Here is a 12,941-nt window from a genome sequence, read left to right on the forward strand (position 1 = left end):
TGATTACAGCATTGGGCAACCTGGCCTCTGGATGGCATTACAGGCTTCTGTGTCCTAGGAAGCACAAGGGGCTTGGGTGGGGCTCCCCAACTGTGAGGTGCAGGAGGTGAGCAAGGCGGTGGCTGATCATCTGCTGTTTCATACCAGGCATACTGAGGCACAAGCAGAATGCATGCAGCCTGACTGCTAGGAGCTGATTCTCTACACCAGCTGTTGTAGCTGAAGCAGACGGTGAGGCCTCAGCTGCAGAGTCATAGCCAGACACTGTATCACTGCTCATACCAGGAATCCTGGAAGCAGTTCGGTGTTACAGGGACTGCAGCACAGTGGTGCTTCTCAGCTACATATCTTCTGTAGCTTCTCTCACATGTAAACAGCACATATTCTGCCACCATGATGTTTTCTCCAACAAACTTACAGCATCCACACAAACTCAACATTACTCGCAGCCAGCCTGTCTCTCTCTCTCTCCCTCACACACACACACACACACACACACACACACACACACACACACACACTCAGATAGCTGCCATCAGACTCTCATTTGTGGGCCTCACGGGAAGTGATTATTGAAACTTAAGGGCTGTTCCCTTCTTTTAATTCATGGCAAATACACATGGTCCATATGATGCTGGAAAATGTGCCTTAATTACAAGCAAACAGGCTTTTACATAGGAAATCATTTAATTCCATTGCTTGCATGTAGTACCTTTCCCAGCAGTTGGCCCAAAGTGCATAAAAGTGATTTCAGAAGAATGACATCAAAGATTGACATAATAACAGGTCATGTGACACAGTAATACAGGAATGTTCAGTGATATGTAACCGGGGACCTCATAGATGCCATTCCTATAAATGAAAAACAGACCCTCATGAACAGCTAATCAAGTTCAAAGCCTTATCTATAGAAAGTACATTATAATTCATAAAGTAGACATATAAAAACCAAAACATCACAGCAAATGTACACATGTTGTCCTACACTTGATTTAGTCATCAGTTTACCTGGCTAGCATGGCTTGGGATGTTGTGAGGCAACCGATAGAGCCTGTGCAGAAACAGGGCAAGAACTGACATTGAAAATATGAAAATGGGTACAATTACGGAGCACAGTAACCGATGGTGGATATTCAGAGGACAATGTACAACTAGAAGCTTACGCTGGAAGGCCTGTGCGGGAACGGGGAACATGGTACTTCCCGCAGGCAGCAAAGTCAGGTGGCTGTTCTTGTGTTAATTTCCTCACCATGTTATTTCAGCCAAAAACTTCAATGGTGGGTGACATGCTTACACACAATCACCCCACCCACACTCATGACTTCTACTGCTGTTTCCTCTTTCCAGCTTCTGCCTGACCCTATAATGAACTTCTCTGCCAAGGCCCTCACAGTGTGATTCCTCCTCCTCCTCCTCCTCCTCCTCCTCCTCTCTGTGGTCTTTAGTTGTGCCAGCAATAGTGGCTGCCAGTTTCCCCTTCCTGTAACCAAAATACTAATTTCTCACACGAGCTTAATATGTACTATCTGCATCACTTATACATCACAAAAACAATCTGCTATATAGATAAATACAGGAACATACCCATAATGTATTATGTTTCATGTTTGTGAATACACTCATGAACATATTTACAGAAGATGATGCATGCTCTTTTGCAGGCACATACACACAACATCTTGCAAATGCATTCAGAAACTCTCAAACCAACAATTTTCAGTTCTCCCCAAACTGGAACCTGCTTATCTGCCACACACTGAAAAATCTGCAAATCTAGCATTTTTAACACATACACAGGATGGATGTTTGTGATCAAAATCATGTTCTTGAAAAATCTAAAATACAGTGTTTAGAAGTTAATGCATCTTATGTTAGACATTGAACAAAGTTGCCTACAAACCACAAAACTTCCTGTGGAAATTGTGTGGTGAAGAAGTACAAGAACATGTACTGCGAAATTACAGCTACGAAAGGTAACCTTGTCAGATTGCACTTCTGTTTTCACCTGTATGTACATTTTAAAGATCTAGAACTAACTATATAATTTGCTTTTCTAGTTGTACTTCACATTTTATTATCAACCTCAGTTATACATATATTGGTCATAGACGATGCTGTATTCGTATTAATTGGTGGTAAGTTACTTGTGTTCTCTATTGTGAACACCCTTGAAAAATAATCATTAAACTCATTTACCATATCAATTTCATTATCAATTATAAGTCCCTTACTATCCTGCAAATTAGTGATTTCAGCTTTTAGTGCTCTCTTGGAGTTAAAATATTGGAAGAAACCTTTACTGTCATGCTTAGCCTCCAATGCAATTTTTCTTTCTACATCCCTCTTGGATAGCCTAATGTCATTTTTTAACTCTGCCTGTAGACTTAGATACTCCTGCTTAATTTTGAAATCATTAGTTATTTTCCATTTGTGGAACAGAGCCCTTTTCCTCCTGACTTTATTCTTAATTTCCTTAGTAAACCACCTTGGTTGTCGTTTCCTAGATTTAGTTTTGCTGGAAACAGGTATGAAGTCCTCTTGCACTTGCAACAATGTGCTTTTGAAAAATTCCCATGCCTCTTCAACTGTTTTGCTATTTAACTCTGTCCAGTTTACAGTTTCTAATTTCCGTCTCATACCATTAAAGTTAGCCTTCCTAACATTGTATACTTTTAATTTAGACTTTGCTCTTCGGACACTAAAATTAACCTCGAATTTAACCATGTTATGATCACTACCGTACAATGGGTCTAAAACCTCTAATTTTCCAATCCTATCCTGGTTATTATAGAAAACCAGATCAAGAAGGGCTTCTCCCCTGGTAGGAGTATTAACAAACTGAGTAAAAAAACAATCCTGTACTAATTCCACCATCTCAAGTTCATTTACAGAAGAGCCAGAGACTGTGTCCCACTGTATCCCCGGTAAATTAAAATCACCCATAACCACCACATCATTTTAATTACTCATAATCCTGATATCATCATATAATATTCTGCTTTCCTCTACAGCTACATTAGGTGCTCAATAGCTGTGCCAGCAATAGTGGCTGCCAGTTTCCCCTTCCTGTAACCAAAATACTAATTTCTCACACGAGCTTAATATGTATTATCTGCATCACTTATACATCACAAAAACAATCTGCTATATAGATAAATACAGGAACATACCCATAATGTATTATGTTTCATGTTTGTGAATACACTCATGAACATATTTACAGAAGATGATGCATGCTCTTTTGCAGGCACATACACACAACATCTTGCAAATGCATTCAGAAACTCTCAAACCAACAATTTTCAGTTCTCCCCAAACTGGAACCTGCTTATCTGCCACACACTGAAAAATCTGCAAATCTAGCATTTTTAACACATACATAGGATGGATGTTTGTGATCAAAATCATGTTCTTGAAAAATCTAAAATACAGTGTTTAGAAGTTCATGCATCTTATGTTAGACATTGAACAAAGTTGCCTACAAACCACAAAACTTCCTGTGGAAATTGTGTGATGAAGAAGTACAAGAACATGTACTGCGAAATTACAGCTACGAAAGGTAACCTTGTCAGATTGCACTTCTGTTTTCACCTGTATGTACATTTTAAAGATCTAGAACTAACTATATAATTTGCTTTTCTAGTTGTACTTCACATTTTATTATTTAGGAGTTTTTTTTTCATCCAAAGCAACATCTATTTTTTAGAAAGCAGAGTCAGCCAGTCCCTGGAGCAATTGGGGGGGCTTCTTCAGGGGCCCCCAGTGAAAAATCACACTGCCAACCTTGAGGTTTGAACCAAAAACCTTCTGATCACAGGGACAACAGCCTAACCTGCTGAAGCACACGGTGTCCCGAGTAAGTTGTATGACTTGAGGCCAAACAGAGATGCACCAGATGGCTTTGTTGTGTGGTGAGTAACCAGTTCTCTTAGAGAGTAGAGACCTGTTTATTTGCAATGGGAAGAAATTATGTTTTCACACGTGAAACATTATTTCAAAAAAAGATTTAAGATTCAAAGATATTTTATTGTCAATTCACATTTTATGTGCAAGGCATACATGAGAACCGAAATGCCGTTTCTCGCTCACTGCTGTGCGTAACCTCCAGTTAGAACTAGAAAGTTTAATCCTATTTCTATTCACACTTATATTTCCCTTGATAGCAGACCTACTCAAAAATGCACTGTTGTATGCTTAGTGGTTCATCATTCCAAAGTAGATGACTATAACATTTTGGCGTATACGTGGAAAAGCACGGACTCAGGAGATGTCTGCGTTTTATTTTGTTTATTATGGGTTTTGTGAGTTAAAACCCACGTTATAACAATTGTTAGCACCTTATTCATGTTATAATACAGTTTTACAGTTTTTTAATTTATATAAGTAAAATCAAACATGTTGTCACGTCCGGGTGTTGACGGGCGAACAAGCAGGCGACCGAGCCGTGAGTATACGGGCAGAAAACAGGGTTTATTCAGGCAAGACGAAACACAGCAACACAACATCAATGACGGATCTGGGGAAACTAACTCAGACGCGGACTATGCTGCATTCCATTTGCATTCCGGATTGCATCCGATTTTCGGATTCCAGTATTACGTCACATCCGCTAAAAACTCGGGAAAACCGAGTCGGATATGTTCCATTTGCCACAGAAGTGAGAAGGGTCTGGCAGCTCTGGCTGCAGATCTCCACCAGGAGGATCTCCACTAGAGGGACGGAAACACGTGAACTCCACAAGCGAATCCGAACATGACGTTATGCAAACATGCATGGAGGTGGTACCAGATATCACATAATCGTCACACACAGCCCGGACTTTAACTCCACCGAACAGAAATCGAGTCTTTTAAGGTATATACTTATTATTTTGGTGATCGATTTAAATTATATTATTAACATTGGAAACGGACGTTAATTATGTATTTTAATTCTACAAGAAGGGATGTTAATAGCATGTGTTATTTTTATTATTTCGGTACGTGTGAAATTCTCACTTTAATACGGAGCCCCCGAAGTCCCATAGGGTGATTTTTTTTTAATCGTGTGGCACAAGTTATTTTCTTGTGCTCACAAGCTGTGCCCACAAGATAATTTACTCTGTGTTTGAGGCCGAGAGTAATATGACAACTAGCCTATGTCTACCAAAACTATGTCTCGACGTCTAAACAAATCAAACTGGAGAGACATTTATTTACAGTCAAAAAGTAACACCATGAACTCATTTTCCATTTTTTTATGCTCCAAACTGTTTCTTTGGCATTAAGGGTGAATTATACAGTCCGTGTTTATGGTCGCGACAGAGGTGAAGCGACATGAATTCATGCGACATGACAATATTTTTTCCTTCGGTCATTATCGTTAATCATAATAATACACTATGATAAACAGGTACATTAAATACAATAAATAGGTGTCAGTAATATAAAAAAATGTTACTTGAACTCGGTGAGGTGAACAAATCAGCAAAACAATCAAAGTAGACCGAACAAAACGTCAGTGTCAATATTAGTAGGCATATTCCGTCAATTTGCGAATCATATTCAAATAATCAAAAGTACTACATAATAACTTATATAACTTGGTCACAATTTACTGCACGCAGGCTATATTTTGTGCATCTTTAATATTGTTGACACCGATGTTTGGTTCAGTTGCGTCAAGACATAGCCTACTATGTTTACCACTTTACTCGGTTTGTTGATTTGTTCCCATAACATTTCTTGTCATTACTGACACCTATTTATTGTATTTATTTTACCTGTTTATACCTGTTTTATTATTGACTACCGATAATGAAAGAAAAAAATATTGTTCATATACCTCAGCCTTAATGTCAAAGTAGTACGCGGCAGCGTTATATTTACTCCTTCCAGTAATATTAATTACAAGGCTGTTGTATCTTACTGTACCCTAATGCCAGGTCTAGCAAACGTAGTACGGCGTCCTGAAATAAACCTCTTATAACATGACAGCTATACGCAGCTAATCTATTCCTTCCAAATAATATAACTTGTGCGCACAAGAGAAATATTTATAAATTTATTTATAATTTTATAAATATTTTTTCTTTTTCAGTAGACAGTCAGTCTTAGCTTAAGTAACCAATTTAAAGTTAAATTTAGAGAAAAAAAATCACCGGTCGAATGCTACCGTTGTTGAACGGGACCGCTCATGTCATCACTTCCGGCTTCGAAACTCGGAATCCGACTTGAAATACGAGTTCCGAGCGCAAATGGAATGAACGATAAATACACAGGACAGGCTGAGCATAACAGGCAACAGGTGATTACAATCGGGAAGTAACGCGAGGTAACGAGGGGGGCGTGACACACAGAAGGATCGGACGAGCAGGTCATGACACATCAAAGTCAAAGTCAGCTTTATTGTCATTTCTTCACATGTACTAGACATACAAAGAAATCGAAATGACGTTGCTCACTGTCCCATGCAGACAAGACACAAGACATGACCGTACAGGACAAACAGTAAAGTGCAAAGGCACAACAAAAAACACATACTAACTACTGAGTAACAGTATATAAAGTGTAGGTAGCTTAAGGCATATACTCTTAGAAATTAGAGTGTAATAATAAGTGTTTCCAGTATTATAAAGTGTTTATGTGCTGTGACATTCAATAATAGCAGCTGTAATAGTAATAATAATAATGGTAACAGATGTGTGCAATTTGCATAGTGCAGAGGTAGTTGTTCCTGTGGGTCAGAGTCCAGAGTGTTTTCTTTTGGGAGGGGGGGGGGGGGGAGCAGATTCCTGGTCACTTGCCAGTCTGGTGGCTCTGTTGGCTGGTGCTGAGTGTGGTGGGGGGAGAGTTTAGTAGTCTCACAGCCTGGTGGATGACGCTGTTGCTGAGTCTGGTGGTGCAGGAGCGGAGGCTCCTATACCTCCTTCCAGAGGGCAGGAGGCTGAACAGATTGTGTGCGGGGTGGCTTGCATCGCTCACAATTGTGATGGCTTTGCGGGTGAGGCAGGTGGTGTATATATCCTTCAGGGAGGGAAGTGGTGCACCAATGATCCTCTCAGCTGTGCTCACAATGCGCTGTAGGGCTTTCCTGCTGTATTCAGTGCAGCTCCCTCCCCACACAGTGATGCAGCTGGAAAGGACGCTCTCAATGGTTCCTCTGTAGAAGATGGTCATGATGGGTGGTGGAGCTCTTGCCTGCTTGAGTTTGCGCAGGAAGTAGAGGCGCTGCTGGGCTTTCTTTGCCAGTGTTGCAGTGTTGGTGGTCCAGGAGAGGTCTTCACTGATGTGCACCCCCAGGAATTTGGTGCTCCTCACTCTCTCCACAGCAGCACCGTCGATGGTCAGTGGCAGATGTTGGGTGTGATCACTCTGGAAGTTGACAACTATCTCCTTAGTCTTGCTGACATTCAGCAGGAGGTTGTTGTTCTTGCACCACATGGTCAGAAGGTCAACCTCTTTCCTGTAGTGAGTCTCATCACTCTTGGTGATGAGCCCCACCAGAGTTGTGTCATCCGCAAACTTTACAAGATGATTGTGCTCGAGGTGTTGTTGCCGACACGTACTGCTTGTGACATTTGACCTTTGGCTGAGAAAGTCTAGCAGCCAGTTGCAGAGGGAGGTGCTGAGGCCCAGTTTGCCCAGTTTTGCATAAATCAACATATATGTCGATCTATGCACTACACTTTCGCTGAAGTTTGCACCCAGAATTTCCCGAGATCAGTAAAGTTAATATTAATCTTAAATTATGATCTTAATATTACGGAGCCCCTTAGGTGTCGCGGTAGAAAAAAAATATTATTTCGTACCCACGAATTAGTAATTCGTGCCCGCGAATTATGTATTGCTATACTATTGATCATTCATGGACACAGAGTCATAGAGCGTTTCGATGTAATGTATCCCGGTGTCCCAAGAAATAACAAATTTAACAATATATCCTGGTTTTAACAGGCTTCCCATCTAACAAACTGTGATATTATACAGCAAGCATAATTTAGGTGAAATAGAGTCAAACCACCGATTGCAAAAAAGTAAAGCAACACCTTTATGCTTCAGACAGTGGTCAATCAAAAAATGCAATTGGTTTATATATATATATATATATATATATATATATATATATATATACACACTCACCTAAAGGATTATTAGGAACACCATACTAATACGGTGTTTGACCCCCTTTCGCCTTCAGAACTGCCTTAATTCTACGTGGCATTGATTCAACAAGGTACTGAAAGCATTCTTTAGAAATGTTGGCCCATATTGATAGGATAGCATCTTGCAGTTGATGGAGATTTGTGGGATGCACATCCAGGGCACGAAGCTCCCGTTCCACCACATCCCAAAGATGCTCTATTGGGTTGAGATCTGGTGACTGTGGGGGCCATTTTAGTACAGTGAACTCATTGTCATGTTCAAGAAAGCAATTTGAAATGATTCGAGCTTTGTGACATGGTGCATTATCCTGTTGGAAGTAGCCATCAGAGGATGGGTACATGGTGGTCATAAAGGGATGGACATGGTCAGAAACAATGCTCAGGTAGGCCGTGGCATTTAAACGATGCCCAATTGGCACTAAGGGGCCTAAAGTGTGCCAAGAAAACATCCCCCACACCATTACATCACCACCACCAGCCTGTACAGTGGTAACAAGGCATGATGGATCCATGTTCTCATTCTGTTTACGCCAAATTCTGACTCTACCATTTGAATGTCTCAACAGAAATCGAGACTCATCAGACCAGGCAACATTTTTCCAGTCTTCAACTGTCCAATTTTGGTGAGCTCGTGCAAATTGTAGCCTCTTTTTCCTATTTGTAGTGGAGATGAGTGGTACCCGGTGGGGTCTTCTGCTGTTGTAGCCCATCCGCCTCAAGGTTGTGCGTGTTGTGGCTTCACAAATGCTTTGCTGCATACCTCGGTTGTAACGAGTGGTTATTCCAGTCAAAGTTGCTCTTCTATCAGCTTGAATCAGTCGGCCCATTCTCCTCTGACCTCTAGCATCAACAAGGCATTTTCGCCCACAGGACTGCCGCATACTGGATGTTTTTCCCTTTGCACACCATTCTTTGTAAACCCTAGAAATGGTTGTGCGTGAAAATCCCAGTAACTGAGCAGATTGTGAAATACTCAGACCGGCCCGTCTGGCACCAACAACCATGCCACGCTCAAAATTGCTTAAATCATCTTTCTTTCCCATTCTGACATTCAGTTTGGAGTTCAGGAGATTGTCTTGACCAGGACCACACCCCTAAATGCATTGAAGCAACTGCCATGTCATTGGTTGATTAGATAATTGCATTAATGAGAAATTGAACAGGTGTTCCTAATAATTCTTTAGGTGAGTGTATATGCATATGTGTTTATTTGTGAAAACGTTTTTTTCCCTTTGTTTGATCCCTGTGTGATAATGAGACAAAGCAGGCATTTAATAGTAATAATAAATATACTCCACTAATCCCTGTGGGGAAATTGTCTTTATGCCTCCCTCAGCCTGCTCTTTGTAGAGTAAGCTGTCCGCGAAGGGCAGCCAACTGTAGCAGCACCCAAGGAGCGAGAAGGGTCTGGCTGCAGACATCCACTGAGGCTCACGTCCACTGACACGCAGGAAGTCCATTGAGAGCCTGGAAATGGAACCTACAAATAAAATGTTTGCCAAATTATGTATAGTGATTTATTTATGTAGGAAATACTTCTGTTACTCTAAGATAATGTATGTGTAGAAAAGCTCTGAGAGAAGCATAATTTTGCAGCCTTTAAGGCTTCAATATAATACTCTGATAATACACTTTTGACAGTCACAATCAGGACTACAGCTAAGTACACAATTTCATTAAATTTATTTATAATTAAGAATTGCATTACTTGTAATTTGATAAGTACAAACTACTTTTATGAATGTATAATTCAAGTGTGATAAGCACAAACTATTTTTAAATAAAATAATCTTTATAATTTAGTAATACAGTGGTCCCTCGTTAATCGCGGGAGTTACGTTCTAAAAATAACCCGCAATAGGCGAAATCCGCGAAGTAGGATTCTTTATTTAAAAACCGAATATTTTCGTAGTTAGAGCATTGGAAACCTGTTTACAACCTTATAAATAAGGTTTTTAACATTATTAGAGCCCTCTAGACATGAAATAACACCCTTTAGTCACCATTACTTTATGACTGCTGGACACGGAAGCAGGAACGGGGAGACGAGGAATCAGGATTGAAGGGTTTATTTGGAATCACTCAAAATGCAAGACACAGGAACATGTAACATCAAAACGTCAATGACAGACCTGGGGTTATAGACACTAACGTGGACTTCAAACTGAATCAAATTGACAGAAAACAGCTAGTCACAATCGGGGTTGCATATGTGGTTAATAAGGGGGCGTGGCACACAAGAGGATCGGACAGGCAGGTCATGACAATTACACTCATATTACCCAAAATATTAGATTTTTTTTTTAGAAAATAAATATTAGACGTTATAAATATCATATTGTTATTATTATACATTTAATTACGAAGAGCAAAGATGCTTCCGATGCGTAGCGATGTATCATTTTCATTGTTTCGATCAATTTTTTAATCAATAGACAAAAAACCGCAATAGAGTGAAGCCGCGAAGGTCGAAGTGTGAAGTGGCGAGGGACGACTGTATATGCATACAAACAAGTGATAACCACGAACCATTTTTAAATGAACTAAAATTAGGATGTATGATAGAATATATCTATGCCTGCGTCTCAGTGGATCTGTGATGTCACTTCCTGCGTGTCAGTGGACGTGAGCCGCAGTGGATGTCTGCGATGTCTGCAGCCGGACTCTCTTGCGAGGAGCTGGGGGTTAAGGGCCTTGCTCAAGGACCTGCTGAAGCTGGGTTTAAACCAGCGACCTTGTGATTATTGGAACACAGACTTAGCCCACTGAACCACACATTGCCCCTTTAATAAATGAGGACAGGAGCTATGTGTGGACATGCTACACAAGTGTCCCTGTTGTACGCATTTAGCCACAGTATTTGTCGAGAATATCCGTCGATTGATCCATTTATACAAATTCCGAAAGGTTTCAGTTTATCATAGGAGTCTAAATGCCATACAAAGTTGGGAACCTTTGATGAATATGCCCTAGGTGCGGTTAAGGCGTCTCGATCTCCGTCTCTCTGTCCCTTCTGGGTCCAATGTTAGGAGAATCAGGCGCACATCTTCCTTCTGAGCACGAAGTCCATTTTCTTTGCATTTACTGTGCATCCACCGGTAACCACGAAGAGCTCCAGAACCCTGTACCTCGCTTTTTATGAACTGTATGACATCTGCAGTGTCAAAGTTTTTGCGCTGAACTGTTCGTTTTTCCGTAAAATGCGTTTGAGCGTTGCCAACGACATCACAATGTTGTGCTTAACAGCCAAAACCCAAAGAATGTCAGTATATTTCAGTCCAGTATCAAAATAAAACTGTATTAAATCGAAACGCTCCATGACCCTGTGTCCATGAATGATCAATAGGGTAGCAATACATTCGCGGGCACGAATTACTAATTCGAGGGTATGATTTACTAAATCGAACGCACGAAGTTGTAATTCAAGGGTACAATTTACTAATTCGAGGGAACGAAATAATATTTTTTTCTACCGTGACACCTAAAGGGCTCTGTATAATATTAATCCACTTTTCTGAATAAATCGTGCTTTACTGACTTCCTTAAAGCAGAAGATACATCCGGCCAATCAGCGTGCTCGGGGGCGGGGCCGCGGCTCGGGCGCTTGGCCACAAAGTTTCCCGCAGTGATCTGAAGGCAGTTCCAGGGCACGGAAGCGGCGTATGGATTGCAACGGAGAGCCAGGAAGGGAGGGGACGTGGTCAGTGACAGCCCAGTGAAGTCCGGGAAAGAGAGCAAAGTAAGCCCCGGCCGAACTAAGCCTGGAATACACCGGATGCGTGGCGGGTGCGGAAAGTTTACATTTTTTAAGTTTTTAATTTCGGCGCCCGCGTTAACAGATTGGAGCAGCCACACCGCCTGGAAGGTCGGAGTGACGCTTATTTTTCACGCGTGCGGTAAACAGTTCTCAGCAAAAATACGCGGCTAAAAATGTGTCGATAGTCACAATGACATACCAGCAAAATAACGTAACTGACACCTTTCACTACTGTTTGTGTCTAGGCTACATACCATAGACAATAAATATTAATTATTTGAACCATTTTCCCAATTGCATGCTATTAAATGAGAAAGTGGAGGAACATGGACTATATTGTCAGAGCAGTAAACCCAGTGTAGGCTATAATTACGTAGATAAGTAAACAGAAGATTAGGTGAAGCAGGGTAGTTTTCAGGTGCGCTCTCGCTCTGAACGATGATACAGAAAAATAAAAAAATACAGAGATTGCTGTATGTTATTCATAATAACATTATTATTATTATTATTATTATTATTATTATTATTATTTATTATCACTACTACAATTGACCACACGCTTCTTAACTTTTGTCTAAACTAAATATAAAACTGAAAATAACGTGACTGTTTACTGGTTGAAACTAGTCAACTTTACCGTCTCTTCTAACTTCAAAACATTCTGTTATTGATGGTCATTATCAAAGGTGAACTCTATGTAGAAATACAGGGCTTGCAGCAACTAACGCTTAATAACTGCGCTGTGTCTAATTACAGCTACAGTGAACGTAAACAAGACCGCTGGCCTATTGAACGTGAAGTGCACCAAACACTGAAATATTAATTGAAATTCGCCCATACAGAAATTTTGAAAAACAATGGCTGTCGCTTGATTTTGTTGAAAGATAGTACAGCTGGAGAAGTAAAACGTGACACGCTCAGCATCTTCCCTGGCAAATTTTATCGGCAAGATTTAAAATTGCCGGAATAGTATTGCTTTTGACAATGTATCATCATGTACCGCGATATATTGTCCCAACAGTAAACATGTAAAAATTAGAT

At 40.5% G+C, this 12,941-nt stretch overlaps 1 protein-coding gene across 5 annotated transcripts in view; it reads left to right on the top strand.

The window, feature by feature from the left end:
• The first annotated feature begins 3,540 nt into the window (after nucleotides 1–3,540).
• lpar2b (lysophosphatidic acid receptor 2b) overlaps nucleotides 3,541–12,941 on the top strand; it is a 36,059-nt gene continuing 26,658 nt past the window's right edge. For 4 of the 5 annotated variants that reach the window (XM_023795692.1, XM_023795695.1, XM_023795698.1 and 1 more), the window contains exon 1: nucleotides 11,750–11,882. The gene's annotated coding sequence lies outside the window, so the exon portion shown is untranslated. Of the gene's footprint in view, nucleotides 3,560–3,817; nucleotides 3,912–11,749; nucleotides 11,883–12,941 lie in introns of those variants that run through there. The other variant, XM_072711778.1, reaches the window with a different exon arrangement.

Source organism: Paramormyrops kingsleyae, chromosome 5 (genome assembly GCF_048594095.1).
Source record: "Paramormyrops kingsleyae isolate MSU_618 chromosome 5, PKINGS_0.4, whole genome shotgun sequence".
NCBI classification, from domain to species: domain Eukaryota; kingdom Metazoa; phylum Chordata; class Actinopteri; order Osteoglossiformes; family Mormyridae; genus Paramormyrops; species Paramormyrops kingsleyae.